Source organism: Hemitrygon akajei, chromosome 20 (assembly GCF_048418815.1).
Source record: "Hemitrygon akajei chromosome 20, sHemAka1.3, whole genome shotgun sequence".
NCBI classification, from domain to species: domain Eukaryota; kingdom Metazoa; phylum Chordata; class Chondrichthyes; order Myliobatiformes; family Dasyatidae; genus Hemitrygon; species Hemitrygon akajei.
In genome coordinates, this window is record NC_133143.1 from 46,907,923 (window position 1) to 46,922,523 (window position 14,601).

A 14,601-nucleotide genomic window follows, 5' to 3' on the forward strand; every position below is an offset into this window, starting at 1 on the left:
AATTGGAGTGTGCAGAAGTTCAACCTAAAACTAGTGCATTACGCCTAAATAAGGGAGGCTACAATGGGATAAGGAAGGAGCTGGTTAGCATTGACTGGGAACATAGGCTATATGCTGGGGCTGTTGAGGAACACTGAAAGACTTTCAAACAGATTTTCCATGGTAATCAACATGGTATAATCTGGTTAAAGGCAAGGACAGTAGGTATTCCTTACTTGAATAACTAACAAAGTAGAAGAAGGGAACAAACTAAAAGCTCATGCATAGAAAATGGCCAAGAGTTGTGGGAAAATGGAAAATTGGGAAAACTTTAAGAAGCAACAAAGATCCACAAAGCAAGCAATAAAGAAATGTCAGATAGATTATAGAAATAAGCTAGCACAAAATATAAAAATAAGTAGTAAAAATGTTTATAGTTATATAAAGTGGAAAAGGGCAACTAAAGTGAAGGTAATTCCTTGGAAAATGGGAAGGGGAACTATTGGGAATAAGGAAATGGCCAAGGCTTTGAACAACTATATATTTCTGTCTTCAGAAATGCCTAACATGTCCAAGAGCAATGTTATGGATTTATAGATGTGATGGGAGATTATGATCTCAATACAATTACTGTGACAAAAACATTAGTGATGAGCATACTAGTGGGCCTAACAGTGGACAGGTATGTTTGTCCTGAGGGGCTGCATCCTAGGGTACAGAAATAAATGCTGGAAGTTATGATTGTGAGAATTTATTATAATTCTCTGGACTCAGGATAGGGCCTGGCAGATTGGAAGTCAGAGAACGTCAATCACTGTGGCAAACGTAGGTATCAATTGGCCAGTTAGCTTAATGTCTGTAGTCAGGAAAATGTTTGAAATTATCATTAGTAAAGAAATAGAAAGGCATCTGGACAGAAGTTGTAGGATCAGACAGATGCAGCATAATGGGCAGGTCCTGTTTGATAAACTTATGAGGTGAGTAGAGGGGAACAGGCAAAGTAGTATATTTTGATTTCCAGAAAACATTCAATACCGTGCCACATAACGGAATTATCCATAACTTAAGGATGTATGAAATTGGGGGTGGGGTGGGGAAGAACAATTAGCACGGATAGAGTATTGGTTCACCAATAGAAGGCAAAATGCTGAAAGGTTTTTTTAGTTGTGATCACTAGTGATTGGAATTCCACAGCGATTGGTGCTGGGCCTGCAACTGTTTACGATATGCATTAACAATTTAGAAGAAGGAACCAAGTGTAGCATTTCTAAGTTTGCTGATGATTCTAAATTGAACAGAAAAGAAAATTGTGAAGAGTCTGCAGAGAGATATAGATAGGCTAAGTTAGAGGGTGAGGGTTTGACAGATGGTGTACAATGCTGGTAAATGTGGAGTCATCCACAAGGAAAAATAAGCATTAAATCATTATTTAAATGGTAAAAGATGGCAGTATGGTGCTGTGCAGAGGGACTTGGAAGTGTTTGTGTATGAATTGCAAAAGGCTGGTTTGCAGGTGCAACAGTTCATCAAGAAGGTAAGTGGAATGTTGACTTTCATTGCTACAGAGATTGAAATTATGAGCAGTAACTGTGCAGTGGATTGGTGAAGCTGACCTAGGGTACTGTGTGCAGTTCTGATGTCTATACTTGAGGAAAGACATCCTGGCTTTGGAGTAGGTTTACCAGCTTGATTCTGGAGATGAAGGGATTAACCTATGAGGAGAGAATGAATTGTCTGGGATAATACCTGCTGAAATTCAGAAAAAATGAGAGGGGATCTTATAGAAACATATAAAATTATCGAAGGAATAGATAAGATGGAAGCAGAAAAGTTGTTTCCACTAGTAATTGAGACGAGAACTGGGGAACGTAGCTTCAAGATTCAGGGAAATAGATTTAGATGGTGATGAGAAGAAACTGCTTTTTCCAGAGAGCAGTGAACCTACGGAATTCACTTCCCTAGGGAAGTGGTAGAGGCTACCTCATTAAATATACAATACACAGTTAGATAGAGTTGAGTCTACAGCCAGATTAGCCATGTTCTTATTGAATGGTGAAGGAGGCTCAGCAGGCCAGATGGCCGACTCCTGCTCCAATTCCTGATGTTTTAATATAATCCATTCAAGCTAAGAACATGTTTATCAGAGTTTGAGGTGAGGTGGAGATGTGAGGACTGAGCTTGAAAGTAAGTGGTGGGTGCGGGCAAGGAACAGTGCCAAGGAAATTCGGCATCATTGTTTTGTAAATTGTCTTTTGTAATTATTGCTCGATTAGTAAAAAAAAGCTAACATGCTATTCATACCAGCTGCATCTACCCAATTTCCATTATCCAAAATACTTATTACTGCCTATTTCAGCAGGAATGTATGTTTCAGAAGATACATTGTAAAACTAATGTCAAGCCACCATGTTGATTAGTCTCTAAAAACCTTATTTAGTAAAACATGCATAATAGAAGTATTTACACTCAGTGGCCTCTTCATTAGGTAATGAAACCCAGTGTAGTCTTCTGCTTGAGTAGCCCATCCACTTCAATGCTACAAGGTTTGCTAGTGCTACATGGGGGTGGAGGTGGTATTGATACAAGAATTGCAGGGGATGGAAACCAGAGTGCCAGACCAGAGGGCAGAGTGGTTGTGGAAAAACATGGTGTTAAGCCTATACAGTAAACAAAGTCAGGAGTAGGAAAAGTGATTGAGCTTAGGGCATGGGTCAGCACGAGGAATTATGACTTTGTAGCTGTTAGTGAGACTTGGTTGCAGGAGGGGCAGGACTGACTGCTCAATGTTCCAAGGTTCAATAGTTTTAAATGTGACAGGGTGGTAGGAATTAAAGGGAGAGGGGTAGCATTATGAGTCAGGGGAAATGCCAGAGCAATACTTAGGCAAGACAGGCTGCAGAACTTTTTTACTAAGGCTATATGGGTGAACTAAGGAATGAGAAAGGTATGACTACATTAATACATTAATGGAATTATATTATAATCCATCCACCAATCAATGGGATTTAGAGGAGCAAATTTGTAAGGAGACCACAGACTGTTGTAAGAAACATAAAGTTGTGATAGCAGGTGATTTTAACTTTCCACATATTGACTGGAAGTCTCATGCTGTAAAAGGGCTGCATGGGATAGAATTTGTCAAATGAAATCAGGAAAGTTTTCTTAATCAATAAATAGGAGCCCCAACTAAAGAGAGTGTGATACCAGATCTTCTATTAGTGAATGGGACATGGCAGGTTACAGACATTTATGTAGGGGAACTTTTGCATAAGATAATTTTGGAGAAGGATAGGTAAGGACCTTGGGTTAAGACTGAATTGGAGAAAGGACAATTTGATGGTATCAGAAAGGATCTGGCAAGGGTGGATTGGGATAGGTTGTTTTCTGGCAAAGGTGTACTTAATATTTGGGAGGCCTTCAAAAGTGAAATTTTAGGTGTAGAAATGTTTATATGTGCCTGCCAGAATAAAATCAAGGATACAGGTTTAGGGAATCTCTGTTTTTGAGAGATATTGAGGCCCTGGTTAAGAGGAAGAAGGAATAGCCAAGGAGGAGCAAATAGGGTACTTTGAGGAGTATAAGAAATGCAAGAGAAAAACTAGGTAGGAAATCAGGAGAGGTAAAAGAAGTTTGCTCTAGTAGACAAGGTGAAAGAGAATCCCAAAGACTTCCACGGATATTTTAAGAACAAATGGATAGCAAGAGACAAAACTGATTTTCTTGAAGATCAGAGTGGTCACTTCTTCCTGGATCTGAAAGAGATGGGGAGATCTTAAAAGAATTGTTTACACCTATATTTACTCAGGAAACAAAGAGAGAATCTACAGATGTGAGGCAAAGCAGCAGCAATGTCATGGACCATTCACAGATTCCAGAGGAGGAGGTATTTGTTATCATGAATGCAAATTTGGATGGATAAAACCCAAAGGTCTGACAAAGTGTTCCCTTTAACCCTGTGGGATGCTAGTGCAGAAATTGCTGAGGTCTTAGCAGAGAAACTTAAGACGTCCTTAGCTGCAGGTGAGCTTCTGGAGGATTGGAGGATGTTGTTCCACTGTTTAAGAAAGGGTCTAAGAATTATCATCATCAATATACACTGTGTCATATGATGTAGGTGATCATGGTCTTTGATCACAATTGTTCTTGGCAAATTTTAGTACAGAAGTGGTTTGCCATTGCCTTCTTCTGGGTAGTGCCTTTTCAAGATGGGTGAACCTAGCCATTATCAATACTCTTCAGAGACTGTCCTGCCCAGCATCAGTGGTCACATAACTGCAACCTGTGATATGTAGCATACACCACCTGCTCCAGGCTTCACATGACCCTGATCCAGAGGGGAGCGGCGCTGCACCTTGCCTAAGGGGGACCTGCAGGCTAGCAGAGGGAACGATCTGGGAAATTATAGGGCAGTAAGCCTGACATCAGGTGTGATTAAATTATTGAAATGTATATTAAGGGACCGATATACAGCATAAGTATATGGATAGTCAGGAACCGATTAGAAATAGTCAAGATGGCTTTCTGTGTCTAACCAATCTTATAGAATTTTTCAAGGAAGTTACCAGGAAAGTTGATCAAGGCGAGACAGTGAATGTTGTCTATAGGGACTCTAGCAAGGCCTTCAGCAAGGTCCCACAGGAGAGATGGTTCGAGATGGTACAGTTGCTTGGCAGTAAATTGGGCGAGGTAGTAAGGTGGATTAGACATTTGCTCTGCTGGAGAAAGCCAAAGGGAGCTAGTAAATTGCTGCCTCCCTGACTGGAGGCCTGTGACTAGTAGAAAGAGTCCTTAAAAGTGAGTCCACAGATTGTGGGGACAGTTCAGTGATGGGTTGAATGAAGTTGAATGACCTCATTCTCTCTGGTTCAAGAGCCTGATGGTTGGGGTGTAATAACAGTTCCTGAACTTGGTGGTGTGGTTTCTCAGGCTCCTGTACCTCCTTCCTGATGGCAGCAGCTCGAGGAGAGCATGGCCCAGATGGTGTGTGTCCTTGATAACTGATGCTGCGTTCCTGTGATAGCACTCCATGAAGATGTGCTCAGTGGCGGAGAGAGCTTTATCCATGATGGACTGGGCTGTATCACTTTTTATAGGATTTTCTGTTCATGTATTTTGGTGCTTTCATATTAGCCTGTGATGCAACCGGTCAATATAATCTCCACCACATATCTATAGAAGTTTTAAAAAGTTTTAGATTTCCTTGGCGGATCTCCACAAACTCGAAGAAAGTAGAAGTACTGCTGTTCTTTCATTGTAATAGCACTTAACGTACTGGACCCAGAACAGATCCTCTGAAGTTCACCAAGGAATTCAAAGTGGCTGATCCTCTCCACCTCTGATCCCCTGATGAGGACTGGCTCATGGACTCCAGTTTCCTTCTCCTGAAGTCAATAATCAGCTCCTTGATCTTACTGACACTGAGTGAGAGATTGTTGTGTGGTACATCTCAGCTGAATTTTTGAGCTCCTTCCTTTTTTGGAGCTCAAAAATTGATTCACCACCACCTTTGATTCAGCCAATGATTGTGGTGTCATCAGTAAACTTAAATGTGGCATTGGAGCTGTGCTTAGTCTCACAGTTTTAAGTATAAAGCATTGTGGTGCACGTTTCCTGATTGTGGACGAGATATTGTTGCCAATCCAAATTGACTGGGGTCTGCAAGTGGGCAGAAGAACAGCCAAATGAACAGATTTTCCAAAATGGAGTCCAGGGATCCAGTGGTAGCCATTCCTTATGGAAGTACAGCAGTGGTCGAATGTTTTTTTATCCCTTGTGCTGCACATGATACTTTGATAATAATGGGCAGAGATTTCTTCAAGCAAGCCTGATTGAAGTCCCTGACAATGAAAGGCCCTGACTCTGCTTCTTGTTTGTTGATGGTGGCCCTCTGCGCTTTGAATGCCTGCTTAATATCAGCCTTTGTCGGTATGTAAACTTTTCTCAGGTTATGGAGGAGTACTCTCTTGGTGAGTAGAATGGTTGCCATTTAATAATTAGACGTTCCAGGTTGGGGGATCATTAGTATGACAAAACCACTTTATCTGACCACCACAAAGAGTTCATCATGAAACACAGCAACCCCTTCCTCCACCAGCTTTTGCCTTCTATGAATCAGCAGTCTGGTCTAACCAATGTATCAAGAAGCCAGTGGGTGTTCAAAGTTCAGGCGGGTTCATCAAAGAGAGAGATTAAAGATATCCGTGCACACTTCAGCCAGTTATTTAGCAGTGGCCTTTAAGTCCTTAGCCAGGTACAATGTCTGGGCCGAAAGCCTTCTGTAGGTTCACCCTCCCAAAGGATGCTCTCATGTCAGCCTCAGAGACAGGGTCATCAGGGGCTGTGAGTGTTTGTGATTGTTCCTCTATGAGCACAAGAAGCATTGAGCTAATCTTTGAGTGAAACCTTGTTGTCACTATGGAGGAGTGGATTGTATTCAAGCACCACCAAGGCTGTCAAGCGTCCTTCAATGATTCATGTTTGGTCTGCATTCGCCACTTTGCACATGAGATGGCTTTCTGGAGATTGTACCTGGACCTCTTCTATTGGACTTAATCGCCAAACTGATCTGGCCCTCAGCAGATTGTGGATTTCATGTTTCATCCAGGCCTTCTAGTTGGGGAAGACTCTTAATAATTTTGTGTGGACATACATGTCTATGAATGTTTTTATAAAGTCTATGATAACCGTGGCATATTTGTTCAGATCCACTGATGATTCCTTGAAATTTTGCTCAGTTTACCAACTGGAAGCAATCCCCATTGCCACTCCTCTGCCTCATCGTTGTCCATCCAGGTAGAATGATTTGACAGAATAATACTTTGAGGCAGAATAATACTTTTTAAAATAAGTTGAATAGGTTCAAAGTTCAAAGTACGTTTATCATTGAAGTATCTACACCATATACAGCCTTGATATTTGTCTTCTTGTAGGCAGCCACAAAACAAAGAAACCCATTAAAAAAAAGACTATCAAACACCCAATGTGCAATAAAAAGTAAAGAAATAGCATTCAGAACTAAAGTTCACAAGAGTGTGTTCACAGTCACAAAGCCAGTCATTACTGCAGCCCATCCAGGGGGCCATTAGTAGAAGGCCACAGCCTCAGTTCAGCACAGATGTGAGTAAAGCTCACAGAGTAGTGAGCCGAATACCAACTCGTCTCTCACCTCTGTCCCTGACATCCCAAACTTTTCAATCTAGTCCGGCCAAACCTCAGCTCATTTCTCACTTTCAGACCGAGGTTGCACTCCCTCGATTTGGTCCACACTCACCATGCTGCAATCATCCCACACCTTTGAGACTTTGGTTCACTTCATGAAAATGCCAGACTGATTGCAGTGATCAATTTCAGAAAAAAAATGTGGTTACTAAAGTTTTTGGCAGCCTTGTTTGCTGTTGATAAGACATCACTGTGTTTCACCAGCACTGTGTCTTGAGTTAGCCATGTCTCCGTGAAACACAAATGCAGCAATTCCTTATTTCCCTCTGATACAGCAATAATTCTCCTCATTCCTTCACCTTGTTCTCCAGAGGCAATACATTTACTAACAAGATACTGAGTAGAGGAAGTTTCATACCGCATGTTTCAGTCTGTCTTGGAGTCCTACTCTCCTTCCTCTCTTCTAACCATGTGATGTGACTTCATCTGCTTAAAGGTGCCGTACCTGTATTCTAGAGAGTTATGCCAGCAGAGTCATTCAGAAAATCAGAAAATCATTATTTTGGTTGAATTAGTTTAGAAGTATGTTAATTAAAAAGAAAATACTGACTGCAGATTGCAGATTAGGAATTCAGAAGAGATACTGTATATCTAGAAGTTTTGTGTGTAGCTTGCAAAATGTCACCATGTGTTGCCAATACTAACTTGGTGATTCACCTTGTTGCACTTTGAGAAGATAATAAAAGGATATAGCTTACACAATGAGTGGTATGGCACTGAGGAATGTAATAGGACAGAGGGATCAGGAATAGAGATCCATAATTCTTTGAAAGTGAAGTCACAGGTTAAGGGGTTTTAAAGAAAACCTTTGGCACATAAACCAAAGTATTAAGTATAGAAGTGGGGATGTTATGTTGAAGTTGTGTAAGACAATAGTTAGTCCTAATTTGCAGTATTGTGTGCCGTTCTGGTCGGCTATCTACAGGAAAGATATTAGTAAGATTGAAGGAGTGCAGAGAAAGTTTACAAGGATGTTACCAGGACTTGAGTACCAGAGTTACAAGAACATTTTGATTTAGGTTAGTACTTTATTCCCTAGAGTGCGGAGGAATAAGGGGATACTTGATAGATGTTCAAAATTATGATAGGGTAAATGCAAGCAGATGTTTTCCATTGAGTTTGGATGAGGAAATCTAGAGGTTATAAGAGGAAAAGTGAAATGTTTACTGGGAACATGAGGGGGAATTTCTTCACTCAGAGGTTGGTGAGTATGTGGAATGAGCTGCCAACAGAAATGTTGGATGCAGGGTCGATTTCAACACTTTAGAGAAATTTGGATAGGAACCTGGATGGGAAGGGTATGGAGGGCTATTGTCTGCGTGCAGGTTGATGGGACTATGCTGATTAGTAGTTCAGCACTTGATGGGCCGAAGTGTCTGGCTCTGTCCAGTAGCCTTTTATGACTCTATGACTCTGTACATTGAGAGATGCTCTTTTGCACAACACTGTGGTAACATGTGGTTATTTGAGTTACTGTTGCCTTGTTGTCAGCTTGAACTAGTCTAGTAATCTCCTCTGACCTCTTTCATTAACAAGGCATTTTTGCCCACAGAACTGCTACTCGCTGGATATTTTTCTTTTGTTTTTTATAACATTATCTGTAAACTCTAGTAACTGTTGTGAGTGAAAATACTAGAGATCAGTAGTTTTTGAGATACTCAATCCATGCATCTGGCAGCAACAATCATTCCACAGTCAAAGATACTTTACAATTCTGATACTTGGTCTGAACAACCATTGATCTTCTTGACAATGACATTACCCGACATAGATTGATATACCACTTTGCCAGAAAAAGCAGGATCTCCCAGTAGCCAGCCATTTTAATTCCACTGCCCATTCTGGCATGTCAGTCCATGGCCTCCTCTACTGTCATGATGAGGGTACACTCAGGTTGGAGGAACAACAGCTTACATTCTGTTTAGGGGGCCTCCAACCTGATGACATGAATATTGATTCCTTGAACTTTCAGTAATAGCACACCCACCTCCCCCTTTCACCATTCCCCATCCCCTTTTTCCTCTCTCACCTTATCTCCTTGCCTGCCCATCACCTCTCTCTAGTGCTCCTCCTTCTTTTCTTTCTTCCATGGCCTTTTATCCTCTCCTCCTTTGATTCCCCCTTCTCTAGTCCTGTATCTTTTCACCAATCAACTTCCCAGGTCTTTACTTCACCCCTCCCCCTCCTGGTTTCACATATCACCTTGTGTTTCTCCCTCCGTCCCCCCCACCTTTTAACTGACTCCTCATCTTTTTTTCTCCAGTCCTGCTGAAGTGTCGACTGTACTCTTTTCCTAGATGCTGCCTGGCCTGCTGAGTTCCTTCTGCTTCTTGTGTGTGTTGCTCAGATTTCCAGCATCTGCAGATTTTCTCTTGTTTATTCTTGACAGTGTTTGCATGCTTTATGCAGATCTGCTGCCATATGATTAGCTGATTAGATATTTGCATTAATGAGCAGGTATGCAGGTGTACCTGATTAAGCGACCACTGAGTATATTTCCAACATTTGTCTATTCTCCAACATCCTTGTGCATGGTTCACTGTCTTCAGTAAGTGTATCCTTGATAAAGAGTATTTTTCACACCTAGAGCCTTTACTCAGAGATCTTGGTGGAGTGACCAAGTTTCTTTTGAACATTTGCTTAAGAGTAATGCTGCATGATACTAAGGTGTGGCAGAGTACAAATCTGACTCTGTGGCATCAATTACTTGCTGTCAGCTTTTGTTTTTATCCTGGGATCCCTCCCTGAGCATACATATGGTGATTATCTGTTAAAGATGCTTACGCTCAGGTGAGATATTTGAATAACATAGGGCATAAAACATTACAGCACAGGTGCAAGGCCTTTGTCTCACAATGTATGAGCCAAACACGAAGTTGAATTAAACTAAGTCTCTTCTTCCTGCACCCATCACTCTCTATGTTAAAAAAAATCAATTTGCTCCACACATCTCCCTTAAGTTTTCTTCCTCCTACCTTAAATTCATTTCCTCATGTATTTAATATTTCTACCCTGGAAATAAAACATTTTGTTTATCTACCCTATCTATGTCTTTCATATTTTTATAAACTTCTGTTGGGTTTTCCTCAATCTCCAGTGCTCCAGAGGAAACAGCCCATATTTGTCCAACCTCTCCTTATTGCTCACCACTCGGATTCAGGCAGAATCCTGGTTAATCTATCCTGCACCTTTCCCAGAGTCTCCACATCCTTCCGCAATGGGGCAACTCAAACTCCAGTATTGAAGCAGCTTCCCCTATCTCCGCATCATCCTTCAGATATTCATAAAAGAACCCATGGCACTCTTTTAAAGAAGGACACAGAAATGATTCCCGGTCCTCTGGATATTTATTACTCTTAAGCACATTTAAAATACATTACCTGATCTTTATCCAAGTTCAAGTTCCAGTTCAAGTTTATTGTCATGACATTTCATAGCCAGGGTATAAAAGCTTAACCATATAACCATATAACAATTACAGCATGGAAACAGGCCATCTCAGCCCTTCTATTCTGTGCTGAACACTTACTCTCACCTAGTTCCACCGAACCGCACTCAGCCCATAACCTTCCATTCCTTTCTTGTCCATATACCTATCCAATTTTACTTTAAATGACAATACCGAACCTGCCTCTACCACTTCTACTGGAAGCTCGATCCACATAACTACCACTCTCTGAGTAAAGAAATTGCCCCTCGTGTTACCCTTAAACTTTTGCCTCCTAACTCTCAACTCATGTCCTCTTGTTTGAATCTCTCCTACTCTCAATGGAAAAAAGCCTATCCACGTCAACTCTATCTATCCACCTCATAATTTTAAATACCTCTATCAAGTACCCCCTTAACCTTCTACAGTCCAAAGCAGCAATTACATTACAGGTGCAAGGCCTTTGTCTCACAATGTTTGAGCCAAAAACGAAGTTGATTACATTACATTACAAACATGACAAATATAAGCTTAAGTTAACATGCATTATACATAACTTACATTAACACAATGAACAAAAAAAAACAATGACGTTTAGCACAAATTGAAAGAAATATAGTCCGGGACAGTTTTAAGGTGCTCCGAATTGGTTCAAAAACCTGATGGCAGTGGGGAAGAAGCTGTTGTTGATCACTGAGGTGTGTTTGTTCAGACTCTTTACCTCCTGCCTGATGACAGCAATTATAAGAGAGCATGGCCCTGATGGTAAGGATCATTGGTGATAGATGTTGACTTACTAAGGCTATAAACTGTACTTATGTTAAAACTGGTGGAGTCCACCAGTTTCTAGGGTTTCTTGAGTCTCTGTGCACTGGAGTTTCCATATCAGACCACTATGTGTATCATCTTGTCACCGTTCCTACTTTGTGATTTCAAAACATAAATTTTTGGTGGTTTGTGATTTCTGGAAAAGGATATGAAAGGCGCTGGTGTTCTGATGAAGTTTTTCATCCAAAATAAGTTTTTCATCCAAAATGTTAAGTCTACTTCTCTTCCTGTATATGCTGTCTGACATGTTGAGTGTTTCCAACATTTTCTGTTTCTGTTTCAGATTTCAGGCTTCTGCATTTCTAAATATTTATTTATAATATAAACTTAGTTTTTCTAAAACAAACACTCTACCTGTAATTCTTTGTAATATGTTTTTCCAGCTAGAGAAACCTAGATCTCACAATGCCTTGGACTGTAAATCTACGTACAACATGTACAATTTTGAAGTGATGGCATTATCAATGGGCAGCAGGGTGATCCAGCAGTTAGTGTTCTTATTTCATAGATCCAGTGACCTGATCTCTGTCCTGTCCTCCAACACTGCCTGTATGAACTGTCACATTCACACTGACCATGTGGATTGTTTTTCAACTGCTCCGGTTTCTTCCTATCTATCCAAAGACATGGTGGGAGGTTAATCACACCCTTGCAAGTGGCAAAAAAGGAGCTGATGGGTCTACGATAGAGAAGAAAGCATGTAAAAATAGAGGCAGAGTGGGTTTGTCCTCATTGGAGAAGGTGTTGACCTAATTGATTACATTCTGTGTTGTAAAATATAGATAAATAAATACATAAATAAATAGATAAATCAAGATAGATTTTAGTGCTGTTGTTATTTTGGTAATCCTTTGAACCATGGTTGGGCTGTGGTTATATTTGTGTATCAGCTGGACTTTGAGAAATTTTTCAGGTTTGCGTGCATCCCAGATAGCGTTATAGGCATGAAATTGTGTGTCCACATTCATTTTTCATGTACTTTTACTTTAATGATAGATATTTCAACGGTTCAGTTCCACTGACTAGTAGATGAACATGCCAATGAAACCAATGATCTAAACAGGAGAGCAATTCTATGTACCACAAATACTTCCACTCCCATGAAGTACTCTATAGTTCCATCTCCTTAAACATTACTGACCTAGCCTGGCACAATTGCAATGGTTGAGTGATAGATTCCAGTATGACATGTAAATTGCGAACTGTAACCCAACTGTTCCAGTTAGATACATGAACTATTAACGGAATACCATACAAATAATTCAACCTATACAAATACCATAAACATATTTACTTATCTATAAAACAAAATCTTCACTGAATCAAAAGCTTAGCCTTAAGTAAACAAGACTCTATGGTAAGAAGTTCACTCAGATTCAGTCCTGGATGTATTTACTGTATATTAGCCTAGATCAATACCTCTTGAATCTACAAGCAAACAATTCTATGTGGGAATTCTTCACATTAAGCTTGTATTCTTTTACATTCATTGTCTTGCATACCGAATATGTTCCTTTTCTTTGAATATCACAAAATATTTTTCTGTGATCTATCAAGTTTCATAGCTTGAAGTCTGAAGAAAAGTATGAACCTGAAATATTGAATGTTTATTAATTTCCATGGATGCTACCTGACCTACTGAGTTCCTCCAGCATTTGGTGTGTGTTGTTTTGGATTTCCTGCACCTGCAGAATTTCTTGTGTTTAAATTTTTTAGCTGTTGCATTACTAAGTTGTAGCTAGGAGGTAAAATTCAGCTCAGTGGAAATGATGAACAGTTCTTCCTTATAGGCATTTGAGGCTAATTTGTTGCCTAATACTGAGATAGCAATTGGAACAAATCTTTTTTGACTGGTTCTCTGAGTATTAGGAACTTCCTGAGCGGTCAAAGAAGACTGTAGGTATTGGAATCTGGAGCAATAAACAGACTGCCAAAGAAATACACTGGGTAAAGTTGCATCTGTGAGAGCAGAGGCATAATTGATGTTTCAGGAATCTCTGCATCAGGACCTTTAGACCCTCTAAAGCAATAGATTCCTCTATGTCTGCATATTGTTAGGACAGGTAATTTATCAAAGAAGTTCAGTAAAACTCTGGTAATCTGGTATCTCATCGCTCTGAAATTCTAATTGTTTAGTATCAGGCATATTCATTAGGGCACAAAGTGAGCTGGGTTCTAGGCTGAGAGTGGAATAAACAGCTAGCCTCGGGGGTGAGGGGGCAGGGGGTGGGGGGGGGGGAGTGGTTTAGAGTGTAAGTAGTGTGCGTGGCTAAGTCAGGTATCCAAAATATGAGTGGGGTGTGGGGCTGGAGTTGGGGTCTGGACAGTGGGCTGGATGTGTAGTCAGAATTATCTTGGGGTTAGGAAAACTGAGGCTGCATGTGGGTAGGTTAAGGGTGAGATCTGATTGTGTTCATCTTTCAGATGCTTCTATATTTCCCTTCCTTCAAACATCCTGGGTTCGTTGAAACAAGTTCATATACTAATGTATAATATGAAATGAATTCTAGAACTCGGGTTACGTCAGATCTGGAGTATTGCATAAAGTTCAGGTCACCCCACTATTGAGCCCACTGTAGAGGCTTTGGAGAGGGTGCACAAGAGGTTTACCAGGATGCTACCAGGTTTTAAGGACATGTGCTACTATGACAGGCTGGAAAAACTTGCACTGTTCCCTCTGGAATGGCGGAGGCTGGGGGAGATCTGATAGATGTTTATAAGATAATGAGAGGCATTGAAAGAGTAGATAGGGGTTATCTGCTTCCCAGGGTAGAAATGTCTAATACTGGAGGGCATGCAATGAAGGTGAAAGTGGGTAAGTCCACAGGGGATGTGAGAGGTAACTTCTTTACTCAGAGGGTGGTAGATGCCTGGAATGTGCTGCCTGGTATGGTGGTAGAGGTAAATACATTAGAGGCTTTTAAGAAGCTTTTAGATAGGCACATGAATATGAGGAAGATGGAGGGATATGGACATTGTGTATGTAGGAGGGTGTCGTTTTTAGAGTTTGTTTTATTTACCTCTTAGTAATTTGGTACAATGTTTTGGGCCGAAGGGCCTGTTCCGGTGATGTATTGTTCAATGTTAAAATAGAAGCCTGCTTGAGTAAAAGCCAATGGCACAGAATATATTTCTAAGTTTGTCACCAC